This window comes from Gasterosteus aculeatus, chromosome 11, assembly GCF_964276395.1.
Source record: "Gasterosteus aculeatus chromosome 11, fGasAcu3.hap1.1, whole genome shotgun sequence".
In the NCBI taxonomy this organism is placed as follows: Eukaryota; Metazoa; Chordata; class Actinopteri; order Perciformes; family Gasterosteidae; genus Gasterosteus; species Gasterosteus aculeatus.
In genome coordinates this window covers 1,675,642-1,695,092 of record NC_135699.1, presented here as the reverse complement: position 1 = coordinate 1,695,092, position 19,451 = coordinate 1,675,642, and the positions used below count along the sequence as shown (strand labels likewise).

Sequence of the window (19,451 nt, the reverse complement as noted above, 5' to 3'; positions counted from 1 at the left end):
GTTACAACGCGACGAGAATGGGATTCGAACTTTGTGGACCCCGCGACCGGAAAACCGACGTTTGCGGAGATCTCCCTCCATGAATGACAGGCCATCCGCGCGTCCTTATAGTCCGCCAACGACGGTTTGTAGAAGTGGTCATATTTACACATTTCTTCCGACAAAAGTTCTTCAATCTGATCACGAATCCCATTCTCGTCGCGTTGTAACTGACTTTGGCTTGCTACCTTTGCATTTTACCACCAGGAGATTTCAATTTGTCGAAGGAGTTCCAATATAGTTGGAGGAAACGGCTCTGACGGTCTAGACCTCGTCCAAAGCCAACCACGTTATACCTCAACGCGAGTATTCTTTAGGTGATTTTGAATCCATTTTTGCCTGTGGTTGATGGAAGAAACAATGGCTGGCCATTTGAATCCGCAGAATCGGTTGTTGCATTAAAGGTATAACGTGGTTGGCTCTGGACGAGGTCTAGACCGTCAGAGCCGTTTCCTCCAACTATATTGGAACTCCTACGACAAATTGAAATCTCCTGGTGGTAAAATGCAAAGGTAGCAAGCCAAAGTCAGTTACGACGCGACGAGAATGGGATTCGAACCCATGCGTGCAGAGCACAATGGATTAGCAGTCCATCGCCTTAACCACTCGGCCACCTCGTCGTGTGGCTTCCAACTTTGCAGGATAGTTAGATAATTGGCAACATTGTAGCATGTTTTCATGGTCCTGGGAGGTTCTAAAAAGCGTTTATATGCAGGGGCCGGCTTATCCCAATTGGACCCAAGCATCTATATAGTGGGGGATTAGCTCAAATTGTAGAGCGCTCGCTTAGCATGCGAGAAGTAGCGGGATCGATGCCTGCATCCTCCATTGTTCTTCATTTTCAGGTGGGGACATAACGACGCATGAACTTAAGGCTGTTGCATGCTTCTGCGTCTTAACGCACCGTCGCGTCGACGCGCTCATTTAAATTCATGCATCGCCACTGTTGCTTTTCATTGCGGACACATTTGTCCCGTATTTTCCTCCACAACTTTGTGGACCCCGCGACCGGAAAACCGACGTTTGCGGAGATCTCCCTCCATGAATGACAGGCCATCCGCGCGTCCTTATAGTCCGCCAACGACGGTTTGTAGAAGTGGTCATATTTACACATTTCTTCCGACAAAAGCTCTTCAATCTGATCACGAATCCCATTCTCGTCGCGTTGTAACTGACTTTGGCTTGCTACCTTTGCATTTTACCACCAGGAGATTTCAATTTGTCGAAGGAGTTCCAATATAGTTGGAGGAAACGGCTCTGACGGTCTAGACCTCGTCCAAAGCCAACCACGTTATACCTCAACGCGAGTATTCTTTAGGTGATTTTGAATCCATTTTTGCCTGTGGTTGATGGAAGAAACAATGGCTGGCCATTTGAATCCGCAGAATCGGTTGTTGCATTAAAGGTATAACGTGGTTGGCTTTGGACGAGGTCTAGACCGTCAGAGCCGTTTCCTCCAACTATATTGGAACTCCTACGACAAATTGAAATCTCCTGGTGGTAAAATGCAAAGGTAGCAGGTCAAAGTCAGTTACAACGCGACGAGAATGGGATTCGAACTTTGTGGACCCCGCGACCGGAAAACCGACGTTTGCGGAGATCTCCCTCCATGAATGACAGGCCATCCGCGCGTCCTTATAGTCCGCCAACGACGGTTTGTAGAAGTGGTCATATTTACACATTTCTTCCGACAAAAGCTCTTCAATCTGATCACGAATCCCATTCTCGTCGCGTTGTAACTGACTTTGGCTTGCTACCTTTGCATTTTACCACCAGGAGATTTCAATTTGTCGAAGGAGTTCCAATATAGTTGGAGGAAACGGCTCTGACGGTCTAGACCTCGTCCAAAGCCAACCACGTTATACCTCAACGCGAGTATTCTTTAGGTGATTTTGAATCCATTTTTGCCTGTGGTTTATGGAAGAAACAATGGCTGGCCATTTGAATCCGCAGAATCGGTTGTTGCATTAAAGGTATAACGTGGTTGGCTCTGGACGAGGTCTAGACCGTCAGAGCCGTTTCCTCCAACTATATTGGAACTTATACGACAAATTGAAATCTCCTGGTGGTAAAATGCAAAGGTAGCAAGCCAAAGTGAGTTACAACGCGACGAGAATGGGATTCGAACCCATGCGTGCAGAGCACAATGGATTAGCAGTCCATCGCCTTAACCACTCGGCCACCTCGTCGTGTGGCTTCCAACTTTGCAGGATAGTTAGATAATTGGCAACATTGTAGCATGTTTTCATGGTCCTGGGAGGTTCTAAAAAGCGTTTATATGCAGGGGCCGGCTTATCCCAATTGGACCCAAGCATCTATATAGTGGGGGATTAGCTCAAATGGTAGAGCGCTCGCTTAGCATGCGAGAAGTAGCGGGATCGATGCCTGCATCCTCCATTGTTCTTCATTTTCAGGTGAGGACATAACGACGCATGAACTTAAGGCTGCTGCATGCTTCTGCGTCTCAACGCACCGTCGCGTCGACGCGCTCATTTAAATTCATGCATCGCCACTGTTGCTTTTCATTGCGGACACATTTGTCCCGTATTTTCCTCCACAACTTTGTGGACCCCGCGACCGGAAAACCGACGTTTGCGGAGATCTCCCTCCATGAATGACAGGCCATCCGCTCGTCCTTATAGTCCGCCAACGACGGTTTGTAGAAGTGGTCATATTTACACATTTCTTCCGACAAAAGCTCTTCAATCTGATCACGAATCCCATTCTCGTCGCGTTGTAACTGACTTTGGCTTGCTACCTTTGCATTTTACCACCAGGAGATTTCAATTTGTCGAAGGAGTTCCAATATAGTTGGAGGAAACGGCTCTGACGGTCTAGACCTCGTCCAAAGCCAACCACGTTATACCTCAACGCGAGTATTCTTTAGGTGATTTTGAATCCATTTTTGCCTGTGGTTGATGGAAGAAACAATGGCTGGCCATTTGAATCCGCAGAATCGGTTGTTGCATTAAAGGTATAACGTGGTTGGCTCTGGACGAGGTCTAGACCGTCAGAGCCGTTTCCTCCAACTATATTGGAACTCCTACGACAAATTGAAATCTCCTGGTGGTAAAATGCAAAGGTAGCAAGCCAAAGTGAGTTACAACGCGACGAGAATGGGATTCGAACCCATGCGTGCAGAGCACAATGGATTAGCAGTCCATCGCCTTAACCACTCGGCCACCTCGTCGTGTGGCTTCCAACTTTGCAGGATAGTTAGATAATTGGCAACATTGTAGCATGTTTTCATGGTCCTGGGAGGTTCTAAAAAGCGTTTATATGCAGGGGCCGGCTTATCCCAATTGGACCCAAGCATCTATATAGTGGGGGATTAGCTCAAATTGTAGAGCGCTCGCTTAGCATGCGAGAAGTAGCGGGATCGATGCCTGCATCCTCCATTGTTCTTCATTTTCAGGTGGGGACATAACGACGCATGAACTTAAGGCTGCTGCATGCTTCTGCGTCTTAACGCACCGTCGCGTCGACGCGCTCATTTAAATTCATGCATCGCCACTGTTGCTTTTCATTGCGGACACATTTGTCCCGTATTTTCCTCCACAACTTTGTGGACCCTGCGACCGGAAAACCGACGTTTGCGGAGATCTCCCTCCATGAATGACAGGCCATCCGCGCGTCCTTATAGTCCGCCAACGACGGTTTGTAGAAGTGGTCATATTTACACATTTCTTCCGACAAAAGCTCTTCAATCTGATCACGAATCCCATTCTCGTCGCGTTGTAACTGACTTTGGCTTGCTACCTTTGCATTCTACCACCAGGAGATTTCAATTTGTCGAAGGAGTTCCAATATAGTTGGAGGAAACGGCTCTGACGGTCTAGACCTCGTCCAAAGCCAACCACGTTATACCTCAACGCGAGTATTCTTTAGGTGATTTTGAATCCATTTTTGCCTGTGGTTGATGGAAGAAACAATGGCTGGCCATTTGAATCCGCAGAATCGGTTGTTGCATTAAAGGTATAACGTGGTTGGCTTTGGACGAGGTCTAGACCGTCAGAGCCGTTTCCTCCAACTATATTGGAACTCCTACGACAAATTGAAATCTCCTGGTGGTAAAATGCAAAGGTAGCAGGTCAAAGTCAGTTACAACGCGACGAGAATGGGATTCGAACTTTGTGGACCCCGCGACCGGAAAACCGACGTTTGCGGAGATCTCCCTCCATGAATGACAGGCCATCCGCGCGTCCTTATAGTCCGCCAACGACGGTTTGTAGAAGTGGTCATATTTACACATTTCTTCCGACAAAAGCTCTTCAATCTGATCACGAATCCCATTCTCGTCGCGTTGTAACTGACTTTGGCTTGCTACCTTTGCATTTTACCACCAGGAGATTTCAATTTGTCGAAGGAGTTCCAATATAGTTGGAGGAAACGGCTCTGACGGTCTAGACCTCGTCCAAAGCCAACCACGTTATACCTCAACGCGAGTATTCTTTAGGTGATTTTGAATCCATTTTTGCCTGTGGTTTATGGAAGAAACAATGGCTGGCCATTTGAATCCGCAGAATCGGTTGTTGCATTAAAGGTATAACGTGGTTGGCTCTGGACGAGGTCTAGACCGTCAGAGCCGTTTCCTCCAACTATATTGGAACTTATACGACAAATTGAAATCTCCTGGTGGTAAAATGCAAAGGTAGCAAGCCAAAGTGAGTTACAACGCGACGAGAATGGGATTCGAACCCATGCGTGCAGAGCACAATGGATTAGCAGTCCATCGCCTTAACCACTCGGCCACCTCGTCGTGTGGCTTCCAACTTTGCAGGATAGTTAGATAATTGGCAACATTGTAGCATGTTTTCATGGTCCTGGGAGGTTCTAAGAAGCGTTTATATGCAGGGGCCGGCTTATCCCAATTGGACCCAAGCATCTATATAGTGGGGGATTAGCTCAAATGGTAGAGCGCTCGCTTAGCATGCGAGAAGTAGCGGGATCGATGCCTGCATCCTCCATTGTTCTTCATTTTCAGGTGAGGACATAACGACGCATGAACTTAAGGCTGCTGCATGCTTCTGCGTCTCAACGCACCGTCGCGTCGACGCGCTCATTTAAATTCATGCATCGCCACTGTTGCTTTTCATTGCGGACACATTTGTCCCGTATTTTCCTCCACAACTTTGTGGACCCCGCGACCGGAAAACCGACGTTTGCGGAGATCTCCCTCCATGAATGACAGGCCATCCGCGCGTCCTTATAGTCCGCCAACGACGGTTTGTAGAAGTGGTCATATTTACACATTTCTTCCGACAAAAGTTCTTCAATCTGATCACGAATCCCATTCTCGTCGCGTTGTAACTGACTTTGGCTTGCTACCTTTGCATTTTACCACCAAGAGATTTCAATTTGTCGAAGGAGTTCCAATATAGTTGGAGGAAACGGCTCTGACGGTCTAGACCTCGTCCAAAGCCAACCACGTTATACCTCAACGCGAGTATTCTTTAGGTGATTTTGAATCCATTTTTGCCTGTGGTTGATGGAAGAAACAATGGCTGGCCATTTGAATCCGCAGAATCGGTTGTTGCATTAAAGGTATAACGTGGTTGGCTCTGGACGAGGTCTAGACCGTCAGAGCCGTTTCCTCCAACTATATTGGAACTCCTACGACAAATTGAAATCTCCTGGTGGTAAAATGCAAAGGTAGCAAGCCAAAGTCAGTTACGACGCGACGAGAATGGGATTCGAACCCATGCGTGCAGAGCACAATGGATTAGCAGTCCATCGCCTTAACCACTCGGCCACCTCGTCGTGTGGCTTCCAACTTTGCAGGATAGTTAGATAATTGGCAACATTGTAGCATGTTTTCATGGTCCTGGGAGGTTCTAAAAAGCGTTTATATGCAGGGGCCGGCTTATCCCAATTGGACCCAAGCATCTATATAGTGGGGGATTAGCTCAAATTGTAGAGCGCTCGCTTAGCATGCGAGAAGTAGCGGGATCGATGCCTGCATCCTCCATTGTTCTTCATTTTCAGGTGGGGACATAACGACGCATGAACTTAAGGCTGCTGCATGCTTCTGCGTCTTAACGCACCGTCGCGTCGACGCGCTCATTTAAATTCATGCATCGCCACTGTTGCTTTTCATTGCGGACACATTTGTCCCGTATTTTCCTCCACAACTTTGTGGACCCCGCGACCGGAAAACCGACGTTTGCGGAGATCTCCCTCCATGAATGACAGGCCATCCGCGCGTCCTTATAGTCCGCCAACGACGGTTTGTAGAAGTGGTCATATTTACACATTTCTTCCGACAAAAGCTCTTCAATCTGATCACGAATCCCATTCTCGTCGCGTTGTAACTGACTTTGGCTTGCTACCTTTGCATTTTACCACCAGGAGATTTCAATTTGTCGAAGGAGTTCCAATATAGTTGGAGGAAACGGCTCTGACGGTCTAGACCTCGTCCAAAGCCAACCACGTTATACCTCAACGCGAGTATTCTTTAGGTGATTTTGAATCCATTTTTGCCTGTGGTTGATGGAAGAAACAATGGCTGGCCATTTGAATCCGCAGAATCGGTTGTTGCATTAAAGGTATAACGTGGTTGGCTTTGGACGAGGTCTAGACCGTCAGAGCCGTTTCCTCCAACTATATTGGAACTCCTACGACAAATTGAAATCTCCTGGTGGTAAAATGCAAAGGTAGCAGGTCAAAGTCAGTTACAACGCGACGAGAATGGGATTCGAACTTTGTGGACCCCGCGACCGGAAAACCGACGTTTGCGGAGATCTCCCTCCATGAATGACAGGCCATCCGCGCGTCCCTATAGTCCGCCAACGACGGTTTGTAGAAGTGGTCATATTTACACATTTCTTCCGACAAAAGCTCTTCAATCTGATCACGAATCCCATTCTCGTCGCGTTGTAACTGACTTTGGCTTGCTACCTTTGCATTTTACCACCAGGAGATTTCAATTTGTCGAAGGAGTTCCAATATAGTTGGAGGAAACGGCTCTGACGGTCTAGACCTCGTCCAAAGCCAACCACGTTATACCTCAACGCGAGTATTCTTTAGGTGATTTTGAATCCATTTTTGCCTGTGGTTTATGGAAGAAACAATGGCTGGCCATTTGAATCCGCAGAATCGGTTGTTGCATTAAAGGTATAACGTGGTTGGCTCTGGACGAGGTCTAGACCGTCAGAGCCGTTTCCTCCAACTATATTGGAACTTATACGACAAATTGAAATCTCCTGGTGGTAAAATGCAAAGGTAGCAAGCCAAAGTGAGTTACAACGCGACGAGAATGGGATTCGAACCCATGCGTGCAGAGCACAATGGATTAGCAGTCCATCGCCTTAACCACTCGGCCACCTCGTCGTGTGGCTTCCAACTTTGCAGGATAGTTAGATAATTGGCAACATTGTAGCATGTTTTCATGGTCCTGGGAGGTTCTAAAAAGCGTTTATATGCAGGGGCCGGCTTATCCCAATTGGACCCACGCATCTATATAGTGGGGGATTAGCTCAAATGGTAGAGCGCTCGCTTAGCATGCGAGAAGTAGCGGGATCGATGCCTGCATCCTCCATTGTTCTTCATTTTCAGGTGAGGACATAACGACGCATGAACTTAAGGCTGCTGCATGCTTCTGCGTCTCAACGCACCGTCGCGTCGACGCGCTCATTTAAATTCATGCATCGCCACTGTTGCTTTTCATTGCGGACACATTTGTCCCGTATTTTCCTCCACAACTTTGTGGACCCCGCGACCGGAAAACCGACGTTTGCGGAGATCTCCCTCCATGAATGACAGGCCATCCGCGCGTCCTTATAGTCCGCCAACGACGGTTTGTAGAAGTGGTCATATTTACACATTTCTTCCGACAAAAGCTCTTCAATCTGATCACGAATCCCATTCTCGTCGCGTTGTAACTGACTTTGGCTTGCTACCTTTGCATTTTACCACCAGGAGATTTCAATTTGTCGAAGGAGTTCCAATATAGTTGGAGGAAACGGCTCTGACGGTCTAGACCTCGTCCAAAGCCAACCACGTTATACCTCAACGCGAGTATTCTTTAGGTGATTTTGAATCCATTTTTGCCTGTGGTTGATGGAAGAAACAATGGCTGGCCATTTGAATCCGCAGAATCGGTTGTTGCATTAAAGGTATAACGTGGTTGGCTCTGGACGAGGTCTAGACCGTCAGAGCCGTTTCCTCCAACTATATTGGAACTCCTACGACAAATTGAAATCTCCTGGTGGTAAAATGCAAAGGTAGCAAGCCAAAGTGAGTTACAACGCGACGAGAATGGGATTCGAACCCATGCGTGCAGAGCACAATGGATTAGCAGTCCATCGCCTTAACCACTCGGCCACCTCGTCGTGTGGCTTCCAACTTTGCAGGATAGTTAGATAATTGGCAACATTGTAGCATGTTTTCCTGGTCCTGGGAGGTTCTAAAAAGCGTTTATATGCAGGGGCCGGCTTATCCCAATTGGACCCAAGCATCTATATAGTGGGGGATTAGCTCAAATTGTAGAGCGCTCGCTTAGCATGCGAGAAGTAGCGGGATCGATGCCTGCATCCTCCATTGTTCTTCATTTTCAGGTGGGGACATAACGACGCATGAACTTAAGGCTGCTGCATGCTTCTGCGTCTTAACGCACCGTCGCGTCGACGCGCTCATTTAAATTCATGCATCGCCACTGTTGCTTTTCATTGCGGACACATTTGTCCCGTATTTTCCTCCACAACTTTGTGGACCCTGCGACCGGAAAACCGACGTTTGCGGAGATCTCCCTCCATGAATGACAGGCCATCCGCGCGTCCTTATAGTCCGCCAACGACGGTTTGTAGAAGTGGTCATATTTACACATTTCTTCCGACAAAAGCTCTTCAATCTGATCACGAATCCCATTCTCGTCGCGTTGTAACTGACTTTGGCTTGCTACCTTTGCATTCTACCACCAGGAGATTTCAATTTGTCGAAGGAGTTCCAATATAGTTGGAGGAAACGGCTCTGACGGTCTAGACCTCGTCCAAAGCCAACCACGTTATACCTCAACGCGAGTATTCTTTAGGTGATTTTGAATCCATTTTTGCCTGTGGTTGATGGAAGAAACAATGGCTGGCCATTTGAATCCGCAGAATCGGTTGTTGCATTAAAGGTATAACGTGGTTGGCTTTGGACGAGATCTAGACCGTCAGAGCCGTTTCCTCCAACTATATTGGAACTCCTACGACAAATTGAAATCTCCTGGTGGTAAAATGCAAAGGTAGCAGGTCAAAGTCAGTTACAACGCGACGAGAATGGGATTCGAACTTTGTGGACCCCGCGACCGGAAAACCGACGTTTGCGGAGATCTCCCTCCATGAATGACAGGCCATCCGCGCGTCCTTATAGTCCGCCAACGACGGTTTGTAGAAGTGGTCATATTTACACATTTCTTCCGACAAAAGCTCTTCAATCTGATCACGAATCCCATTCTCGTCGCGTTGTAACTGACTTTGGCTTGCTACCTTTGCATTTTACCACCAGGAGATTTCAATTTGTCGAAGGAGTTCCAATATAGTTGGAGGAAACGGCTCTGACGGTCTAGACCTCGTCCAAAGCCAACCACGTTATACCTCAACGCGAGTATTCTTTAGGTGATTTTGAATCCATTTTTGCCTGTGGTTTATGGAAGAAACAATGGCTGGCCATTTGAATCCGCAGAATCGGTTGTTGCATTAAAGGTATAACGTGGTTGGCTCTGGACGAGGTCTAGACCGTCAGAGCCGTTTCCTCCAACTATATTGGAACTCCTACGACAAATTAATATCTCCTGGTGGTAAAATGCAAAGGTAGCAAGTCAAAGTCAGTTACAACGCGACGAGAATGGAATTCGAACTTTGTAGACCCCGCGACCGGAAAACCGACGTTTGCGGAGATCTCCCTCCATGAATGACAGGCCATCGGCGCGTCCTTATAGTCCGCCAACGACGGTTTGTAGAAGTGGTCATATTTACACATTTCTTCCGACAAAAGCTCTTCAATCTGATCACGAATCCCATTCTCGTCGCGTTGTAACTGACTTTGGCTTGCTACCTTTGCATTTTACCACCAGGAGATTTCAATTTGTCGAAGGAGTTCCAATATAGTTGGAGGAAACGGCTCTGACGGTCTAGACCTCGTCCAAAGCCAACCACGTTATACCTCAACGCAAGTATTCTTTAGGTGATTTTGAATCCATTTTTGCCTGTGGTTGATGGAAGAAACAATGGCTGGCCATTTGAATCCGCAGAATCGGTTGTTGCATTAAAGGTATGACGTGGTTGGCTTTGGACGAGGCCTAGACCGTCAGAGCCGTTTCCTCCAACTATATTGGAACTCCTACGACAAATTGAAATCTCCTGGTGGTAAAATGCAAAGGTAGCAGGTCAAAGTCAGTTACAACGCGACGAGAATGGGATTCGAACTTTGTGGACCCCGCGACCGGAAAACCGACGTTTGCGGAGATCTCCCTCCATGAATGACAGGCCATCCGCGCGTCCTTATAGTCCGCCAACGACGGTTTGTAGAAGTGGTCATATTTACACATTTCTTCCGACAAAAGCTCTTCAATCTGATCACGAATCCCATTCTCGTCGCGTTGTAACTGACTTTGGCTTGCTACCTTTGCATTTTACCACCAGGAGATTTCTATTTGTCGTAGGAGTTCCAATATAGTTGGAGGAAACGGCTCTGACGGTCTAGACCTTGTCCAAAGCCAACCACGTTATACCTCAACGCGAGTATTCTTTAGGTGATTTTGAATCCATTTTTGCCTGTGGTTGATGGAAGAAACAATGGCTGGCCATTTGAATCCGCAGAATCGGTTGTTGCATTAAAGGTATAACGTGGTTGGCTCTGGACGAGGTCTAGACCGTCAGAGCCGTTTCCTCCAACTATATTGGAACTCCTACGACAAATTGAAATCTCCTGGTGGTAAAATGCAAAGGTAGCAAGCCAAAGTGAGTTACAACGCGACGAGAATGGGATTCGAACCCATGCGTGCAGAGCACAATGGATTAGCAGTCCATCGCCTTAACCACTCGGCCACCTCGTCGTGTGGCTTCCAACTTTGCAGGATAGTTAGATAATTGGCAACATTGTAGCATGTTTTCATGGTCCTGGGAGGTTCTAAAAAGCGTTTATATGCAGGGGCCGGCTTATCCCAATTGGACCCAAGCATCTATATAGTGGGGGATTAGCTCAAATCGTAGAGCGCTCGCTTAGCATGCGAGAAGTAGCGGGATCGATGCCTGCATCCTCCATTGTTCTTCATTTTCAGGTGAGGACATAACGACGCATGAACTTAAGGCTGCTGCATGCTTCTGCGTCTTAACGCACCGTCGCGTCGACGCGCTCATTTAAATTCATGCATCGCCACTGTTGCTTTTCATTGCGGACACATTTGTCCCGTATTTTCCTCCACAACTTTGTGGACCCCGCGACCGGAAAACCGACGTTTGCGGAGATCTCCCTCCATGAATGACAGGCCATCCGCGCGTCCTTATAGTCCGCCAACGACGGTTTGTAGAAGTGGTCATATTTACACATTTCTTCCGACAAAAGCTCTTCAATCTGATCACGAATCCCATTCTCGTCGCGTTGTAACTGACTTTGGCTTGCTACCTTTGCATTTTACCACCAGGAGATTTCAATTTGTCGAAGGAGTTCCAATATAGTTGGAGGAAACGGCTCTGACGGTCTAGACCTCGTCCAAAGCCAACCACGTTATACCTCAACGCGAGTATTCTTTAGGTGATTTTGAATCCATTTTTGCCTGTGGTTGATGGAAGAAACAATGGCTGGCCATTTGAATCCGCAGAATCGGTTGTTGCATTAAAGGTATAACGTGGTTGGCTCTGGACGAGGTCTAGACCGTCAGAGCCGTTTCCTCCAACTATATTGGAACTCCTACGACAAATTAATATCTCCTGGTGGTAAAATGCAAAGGTAGCAAGTCAAAGTCAGTTACAACGCGACGAGAATGGAATTCGAACTTTGTAGACCCCGCGACCGGAAAACCGACGTTTGCGGAGATCTCCCTCCATGAATGACAGGCCATCCGCGCGTCCTTATAGTCCGCCAACGACGGTTTGTAGAAGTGGTCATATTTACACATTTCTTCCGACAAAAGCTCTTCAATCTGATCACGAATCCCATTCTCGTCGCGTTGTAACTGACTTTGGCTTGCTACCTTTGCATTTTACCACCAGGAGATTTCAATTTGTCGAAGGAGTTCCAATATAGTTGGAGGAAACGGCTCTGACGGTCTAGACCTCGTCCAAAGCCAACCACGTTATACCTCAACGCGAGTATTCTTTAGGTGATTTTGAATCCATTTTTGCCTGTGGTTGATGGAAGAAACAATGGCTGGCCATTTGAATCCGCAGAATCGGTTGTTGCATTAAAGGTATGACGTGGTTGGCTTTGGACGAGGCCTAGACCGTCAGAGCCGTTTCCTCCAACTATATTGGAACTCCTACGACAAATTGAAATCTCCTGGTGGTAAAATGCAAAGGTAGCAAGCCAAAGTGAGTTACAACGCGACGAGAATGGGATTCGAACCCATGCGTGCAGAGCACAATGGATTAGCAGTCCATCGCCTTAACCACTCGGCCACCTCGTCGTGTGGCTTCCAGCTTTGCAGGATAGTTAGATAATTGGCAACATTGTAGCATGTTTTCATGGTCCTGGGAGGTTCTAAAAAGCGTTTATATGCAGGGGCCGGCTTATCCCAATTGGACCCAATTGGAGCGGGATCGATGCCTGCATCCTCCATTGTTCTTCATTTTCAGGTGAGGACATAACGACGCATGAACTTAAGGCTGCTGCATGCTTCTGCGTCTTAACGCACCGTCGCGTCCACGCGCTCATTTTAATTCATGCATCGCCACTGTTGCTTTTCATTGCGGACACATTTGTCCCGTATTTTCCTCCACAACTTTGTGGACCCCGCGACCGGAAAACCGACGTTTGCGGAGATCTCCCTCCATGAATGACAGGCCATCCGCGCGTCCTTATAGTCCGCCAACGACGGTTTGTAGAAGTGGTCATATTTACACATTTCTTCCGACAAAAGCTCTTCAATCTGATCACGAATCCCATTCTCGTCGCGTTGTAACTGACTTTGGCTTGCTACCTTTGCATTTTACCACCAGGAGATTTCTATTTGTCGTAGGAGTTCCAATATAGTTGGAGGAAACGGCTCTGACGGTCTAGACCTTGTCCAAAGCCAACCACGTTATACCTCAACGCGAGTATTCTTTAGGTGATTTTGAATCCATTTTTGCCTGTGGTTGATGGAAGAAACAATGGCTGGCCATTTGAATCCGCAGAATCGGTTGTTGCATTAAAGGTATAACGTGGTTGGCTCTGGACGAGGTCTAGACCGTCAGAGCCGTTTCCTCCAACTATATTGGAACTCCTACGACAAATTGAAATCTCCTGGTGGTAAAATGCAAAGGTAGCAAGCCAAAGTGAGTTACAACGCGACGAGAATGGGATTCGAACCCATGCGTGCAGAGCACAATGGATTAGCAGTCCATCGCCTTAACCACTCGGCCACCTCGTCGTGTGGCTTCCAACTTTGCAGGATAGTTAGATAATTGGCAACATTGTAGCATGTTTTCATGGTCCTGGGAGGTTCTAAAAAGCGTTTATATGCAGGGGCCGGCTTATCCCAATTGGACCCAAGCATCTATATAGTGGGGGATTAGCTCAAATGGTAGAGCGCTCGCTTAGCATGCGAGAAGTAGCGGGATCGATGCCTGCATCCTCCATTGTTCTTCATTTTCAGGTGAGGACATAACGACGCATGAACTTAAGGCTGCTGCATGCTTCTGCGTCTCAACGCACCGTCGCGTCGACGCGCTCATTTAAATTCATGCATCGCCACTGTTGCTTTTCATTGCGGACACATTTGTCCCGTATTTTCCTCCACAACTTTGTGGACCCCGCGACCGGAAAACCGACGTTTGCGGAGATCTCCCTCCATGAATGACAGGCCATCCGCGCGTCCTTATAGTCCGCCAACGACGGTTTGTAGAAGTGGTCATATTTACACATTTCTTCCGACAAAAGTTCTTCAATCTGATCACGAATCCCATTCTCGTCGCGTTGTAACTGACTTTGGCTTGCTACCTTTGCATTTTACCACCAAGAGATTTCAATTTGTCGAAGGAGTTCCAATATAGTTGGAGGAAACGGCTCTGACGGTCTAGACCTCGTCCAAAGCCAACCACGTTATACCTCAACGCGAGTATTCTTTAGGTGATTTTGAATCCATTTTTGCCTGTGGTTGATGGAAGAAACAATGGCTGGCCATTTGAATCCGCAGAATCGGTTGTTGCATTAAAGGTATAACGTGGTTGGCTCTGGACGAGGTCTAGACCGTCAGAGCCGTTTCCTCCAACTATATTGGAACTCCTACGACAAATTGAAATCTCCTGGTGGTAAAATGCAAAGGTAGCAAGCCAAAGTCAGTTACGACGCGACGAGAATGGGATTCGAACCCATGCGTGCAGAGCACAATGGATTAGCAGTCCATCGCCTTAACCACTCGGCCACCTCGTCGTGTGGCTTCCAACTTTGCAGGATAGTTAGATAATTGGCAACATTGTAGCATGTTTTCATGGTCCTGGGAGGTTCTAAAAAGCGTTTATATGCAGGGGCCGGCTTATCCCAATTGGACCCAAGCATCTATATAGTGGGGGATTAGCTCAAATTGTAGAGCGCTCGCTTAGCATGCGAGAAGTAGCGGGATCGATGCCTGCATCCTCCATTGTTCTTCATTTTCAGGTGGGGACATAACGACGCATGAACTTAAGGCTGCTGCATGCTTCTGCGTCTTAACGCACCGTCGCGTCGACGCGCTCATTTAAATTCATGCATCGCCACTGTTGCTTTTCATTGCGGACACATTTGTCCCGTATTTTCCTCCACAACTTTGTGGACCCCGCGACCGGAAAACCGACGTTTGCGGAGATCTCCCTCCATGAATGACAGGCCATCCGCGCGTCCTTATAGTCCGCCAACGACGGTTTGTAGAAGTGGTCATATTTACACATTTCTTCCGACAAAAGCTCTTCAATCTGATCACGAATCCCATTCTCGTCGCGTTGTAACTGACTTTGGCTTGCTACCTTTGCATTTTACCACCAGGAGATTTCAATTTGTCGAAGGAGTTCCAATATAGTTGGAGGAAACGGCTCTGACGGTCTAGACCTCGTCCAAAGCCAACCACGTTATACCTCAACGCGAGTATTCTTTAGGTGATTTTGAATCCATTTTTGCCTGTGGTTGATGGAAGAAACAATGGCTGGCCATTTGAATCCGCAGAATCGGTTGTTGCATTAAAGGTATAACGTGGTTGGCTTTGGACGAGGTCTAGACCGTCAGAGCCGTTTCCTCCAACTATATTGGAACTCCTACGACAAATTGAAATCTCCTGGTGGTAAAATGCAAAGGTAGCAGGTCAAAGTCAGTTACAACGCGACGAGAATGGGATTCGAACTTTGTGGACCCCGCGACCGGAAAACCGACGTTTGCGGAGATCTCCCTCCATGAATGACAGGCCATCCGCGCGTCCTTATAGTCCGCCAACGACGGTTTGTAGAAGTGGTCATATTTACACATTTCTTCCGACAAAAGCTCTTCAATCTGATCACGAATCCCATTCTCGTCGCGTTGTAACTGACTTTGGCTTGCTACCTTTGCATTTTACCACCAGGAGATTTCAATTTGTCGAAGGAGTTCCAATATAGTTGGAGGAAACGGCTCTGACGGTCTAGACCTCGTCCAAAGCCAACCACGTTATACCTCAACGCGAGTATTCTTTAGGTGATTTTGAATCCATTTTTGCCTGTGGTTTATGGAAGAAACAATGGCTGGCCATTTGAATCCGCAGAATCGGTTGTTGCATTAAAGGTATGACGTGGTTGGCTTTGGACGAGGCCTAGACCGTCAGAGCCGTTTCCTCCAACTATATTGGAACTCCTACGACAAATTGAAATCTCCTGGTGGTAAAATGCAAAGGTAGCAGGTCAAAGTCAGTTACAACGCGACGAGAATGGGATTCGAACTTTGTGGACCCCGCGACCGGAAAACCGACGTTTGCGGAGATCTCCCTCCATGAATGACAGGCCATCCGCGCGTCCTTATAGTCCGCCAACGACGGTTTGTAGAAGTGGTCATATTTACACATTTCTTCCGACAAAAGCTCTTCAATCTGATCACGAATCCCATTCTCGTCGCGTTGTAACTGACTTTGGCTTGCTACCTTTGCATTTTACCACCAGGAGATTTCTATTTGTCGTAGGAGTTCCAATATAGTTGGAGGAAACGGCTCTGACGGTCTAGACCTTGTCCAAAGCCAACCACGTTATACCTCAACGCGAGTATTCTTTAGGTGATTTTGAATCCATTTTTGCCTGTGGTTGATGGAAGAAACAATGGCTGGCCATTTGAATCCGCAGAATCGGTTGTTGCATTAAAGGTATAACGTGGTTGGCTCTGGACGAGGTCTAGACCGTCAGAGCCGTTTCCTCCAACTATATTGGAACTCCTACGACAAATTGAAATCTCCTTGTGGTAAAATGCAAAGGTAGCAAGCCAAAGTGAGTTACAACGCGACGAGAATGGGATTCGAACCCATGCGTGCAGAGCACAATGGATTAGCAGTCCATCGCCTTAACCACTCGGCCACCTCGTCGTGTGGCTTCCAACTTTGCAGGATAGTTAGATAATTGGCAACATTGTAGCATGTTTTCATGGTCCTGGGAGGTTCTAAAAAGCGTTTATATGCAGGGGCCGGCTTATCCCAATTGGACCCAAGCATCTATATAGTGGGGGATTAGCTCAAATCGTAGAGCGCTCGCTTAGCATGCGAGAAGTAGCGGGATCGATGCCTGCATCCTCCATTGTTCTTCATTTTCAGGTGAGGACATAACGACGCATGAACTTAAGGCTGCTGCATGCTTCTGCGTCTTAACGCACCGTCGCGTCGACGCGCTCATTTAAATTCATGCATCGCCACTGTTGCTTTTCATTGCGGACACATTTGTCCCGTATTTTCCTCCACAACTTTGTGGACCCCGCGACCGGAAAACCGACGTTTGCGGAGATCTCCCTCCATGAATGACAGGCCATCCGCGCGTCCTTATAGTCCGCCAACGACGGTTTGTAGAAGTGGTCATATTTACACATTTCTTCCGACAAAAGTTCTTCAATCTGATCACGAATCCCATTCTCGTCGCGTTGTAACTGACTTTGGCTTGCTACCTTTGCATTTTACCACCAGGAGATTTCAATTTGTCGAAGGAGTTCCAATATAGTTGGAGGAAACGGCTCTGACGGTCTAGACATCGTCCAAAGCCAACCACGTTATACCTCAACGCGAGTATTCTTTAGGTGATTTTGAATCCATTTTTGCCTGTGGTTGATGGAAGAAACAATGGCTGGCCATTTGAATCCGCAGAATCGGTTGTTGCATTAAAGGTATAACGTGGTTGGCTCTGGACGAGGTCTAGACCGTCAGAGCCGTTTCCTCCAACTATATTGGAACTCCTACGACAAATTGAAATCTCCTGGTGGTAAAATGCAAAGGTAGCAAGCCAAAGTGAGTTACAACGCGACGAGAATGGGATTCGAACCCATGCGTGCAGAGCACAATGGATTAGCAGTCCATCGCCTTAACCACTCGGCCACCTCGTCGTGTGGCTTCCAGCTTTGCAGGATAGTTAGATAATTGGCAACATTGTAGCATGTTTTCATGGTCCTGGGAGGTTCTAAAAAGCGTTTATATGCAGGGGCCGGCTTATCCCAATTGGACCCAATTGGAGCAGGATCGATGCCTGCATCCTCCATTGTTCTTCATTTTCAGGTGAGGACATAACGACGCATGAACTTAAGGCTGCTGCATGCTTCTGCGTCTTAACGCACCGTCGCGTCCACGCGCTCATTTTAATTCATGCATCGCCACTGTTGCTTTTCATTGCGGACACATTTGTCCCGTATTTTCCTCCACAACTTTGTGGACCCCGCGACCGGAAAACCGACGTTTGCGGAGATCTCCCTCCATGAATGACAGGCCATCCGCGCGTCCTTATAGTCCGCCAACGACGGTTTGTAGAAGTGGTCATATTTACACATTTCTTCCGACAAAAGCTCTTCAATCTGATCACGAATCCCATTCTCGTCGCGTTGTAACTGACTTTGGCTTGCTACCTTTGCATTTTACCACCAGGAGATTTCTATTTGTCGTAGGAGTTCCAATATAGTTGGAGGAAACGGCTCTGACGGTCTAGACCTCGTCCAAAGCCAACCACGTTATACCTCAACGCGAGTATTCTTTAGGTGATTTTGAATCCATTTTTGCCTGTGGTTGATGGAAGAAACAATGGCTGGCCATTTGAATCCGCAGAATCGGTTGTTGCATTAAAGGTATGACGTGGTTGGCTTTGGACGAGGCCTAGACCGTCAGAGCCGTTTCCTCCAACTATATTGGAACTCCTACGACAAATTGAAATCTCCTGGTGGTAAAATGCAAAGGTAGCAAGCCAAAGTGAGTTACAACGCGACGAGAATGGGATTCGAACCCATGCGTGCAGAGCACAATGGATTAGCAGTCCATCGCCTTAACCACTCGGCCACCTCGTCGTGTGGCTTCCAGCTTTGCAGGATAGTTAGATAATTGGCAACATTGTAGCATGTTTTCATGGTCCTGGGAGGTTCTAAAAAGCGTTTATATGCAGGGGCCGGCTTATCCCAATTGGACCCAATTGGAGCAGGATCGATGCCTGCATCCTCCATTGTTCTTCATTTTCAGGTGAGGACATAACGACGCATGAACTTAAGGCTGCTGCATGCTTCTGCGTCTTAACGCACCGTCGCGTCCACGCGCTCATTTTAATTCATGCATCGCCACTGTTGCTTTTCATTGCGGACACATTTGTCCCGTATTTTCCTCCACAACTTTGTGGACCCCGCGACCGGAAAACCGACGTTTGCGGAGATCTCCCTCCATGAATGACAGGCCATCCGCGCGTCCTTATAGTCCGCCAACGACGGTTTGTAGAAGTGGTCATATTTACACATTTCTTCCGACAAAAGCTCTTCAATCTGATCACGAATCCCAATCATCGTCGCGTTGTAACTGACTTTGGCTTGCTACCTTTGCATTTTACCACCAGGAGATTTCTATTTGTCGTAGGAGTTCCAATATAGTTGGAGGAAACGGCTCTGACGGTCTAGACCTTGTCCAAAGCCAACCACGTTATACCTCAACGCGAGTATTCTTTAGGTGATTTTGAATCCATTTTTGCCTGTGGTTGATGGAAGAAACAATGGCTGGCCATTTGAATCCGCAGAATCGGTTGTTGCATTAAAGGTATAACGTGGTTGGCTCTGGACGAGGTCTAGACCGTCAGAGCCGTTTC

General features: G+C 47.5%; 14 non-coding genes across 14 annotated transcripts; all 14 read right to left on the bottom strand.

Annotated features, from left to right (window-relative positions):
- Positions 1–577: 577 nt before the first annotated feature.
- On the bottom strand, positions 578–659 carry trnas-gcu (transfer RNA serine (anticodon GCU)). The gene has a single exon. It is a non-coding gene; the product is annotated as a tRNA-Ser (tRNA).
- A 1,487-nt stretch (positions 660–2,146) lies between these two features.
- On the bottom strand, positions 2,147–2,228 carry trnas-gcu (transfer RNA serine (anticodon GCU)). The gene has a single exon. It is a non-coding gene; the product is annotated as a tRNA-Ser (tRNA).
- A 919-nt stretch (positions 2,229–3,147) lies between these two features.
- trnas-gcu (transfer RNA serine (anticodon GCU)) lies at positions 3,148–3,229 on the bottom strand. Its single transcript has one exon. It is a non-coding gene; the product is annotated as a tRNA-Ser (tRNA).
- Positions 3,230–4,716: 1,487 nt separating this feature from the next.
- On the bottom strand, positions 4,717–4,798 carry trnas-gcu (transfer RNA serine (anticodon GCU)). Its single transcript has one exon. It is a non-coding gene; the product is annotated as a tRNA-Ser (tRNA).
- Positions 4,799–5,717: 919 nt separating this feature from the next.
- On the bottom strand, positions 5,718–5,799 carry trnas-gcu (transfer RNA serine (anticodon GCU)). Its single transcript has one exon. It is a non-coding gene; the product is annotated as a tRNA-Ser (tRNA).
- A 1,487-nt stretch (positions 5,800–7,286) lies between these two features.
- Positions 7,287–7,368, bottom strand: trnas-gcu (transfer RNA serine (anticodon GCU)). Its single transcript has one exon. It is a non-coding gene; the product is annotated as a tRNA-Ser (tRNA).
- Positions 7,369–8,287: 919 nt separating this feature from the next.
- trnas-gcu (transfer RNA serine (anticodon GCU)) lies at positions 8,288–8,369 on the bottom strand. Its single transcript has one exon. It is a non-coding gene; the product is annotated as a tRNA-Ser (tRNA).
- Positions 8,370–10,992: 2,623 nt separating this feature from the next.
- trnas-gcu (transfer RNA serine (anticodon GCU)) lies at positions 10,993–11,074 on the bottom strand. Its single transcript has one exon. It is a non-coding gene; the product is annotated as a tRNA-Ser (tRNA).
- Positions 11,075–12,561: 1,487 nt separating this feature from the next.
- Positions 12,562–12,643, bottom strand: trnas-gcu (transfer RNA serine (anticodon GCU)). Its single transcript has one exon. It is a non-coding gene; the product is annotated as a tRNA-Ser (tRNA).
- An 863-nt stretch (positions 12,644–13,506) lies between these two features.
- Positions 13,507–13,588, bottom strand: trnas-gcu (transfer RNA serine (anticodon GCU)). The gene has a single exon. It is a non-coding gene; the product is annotated as a tRNA-Ser (tRNA).
- A 919-nt stretch (positions 13,589–14,507) lies between these two features.
- On the bottom strand, positions 14,508–14,589 carry trnas-gcu (transfer RNA serine (anticodon GCU)). Its single transcript has one exon. It is a non-coding gene; the product is annotated as a tRNA-Ser (tRNA).
- A 2,055-nt stretch (positions 14,590–16,644) lies between these two features.
- trnas-gcu (transfer RNA serine (anticodon GCU)) lies at positions 16,645–16,726 on the bottom strand. Its single transcript has one exon. It is a non-coding gene; the product is annotated as a tRNA-Ser (tRNA).
- Positions 16,727–17,645: 919 nt separating this feature from the next.
- Positions 17,646–17,727, bottom strand: trnas-gcu (transfer RNA serine (anticodon GCU)). The gene has a single exon. It is a non-coding gene; the product is annotated as a tRNA-Ser (tRNA).
- An 863-nt stretch (positions 17,728–18,590) lies between these two features.
- trnas-gcu (transfer RNA serine (anticodon GCU)) lies at positions 18,591–18,672 on the bottom strand. Its single transcript has one exon. It is a non-coding gene; the product is annotated as a tRNA-Ser (tRNA).
- Positions 18,673–19,451: the final 779 nt, after the last annotated feature.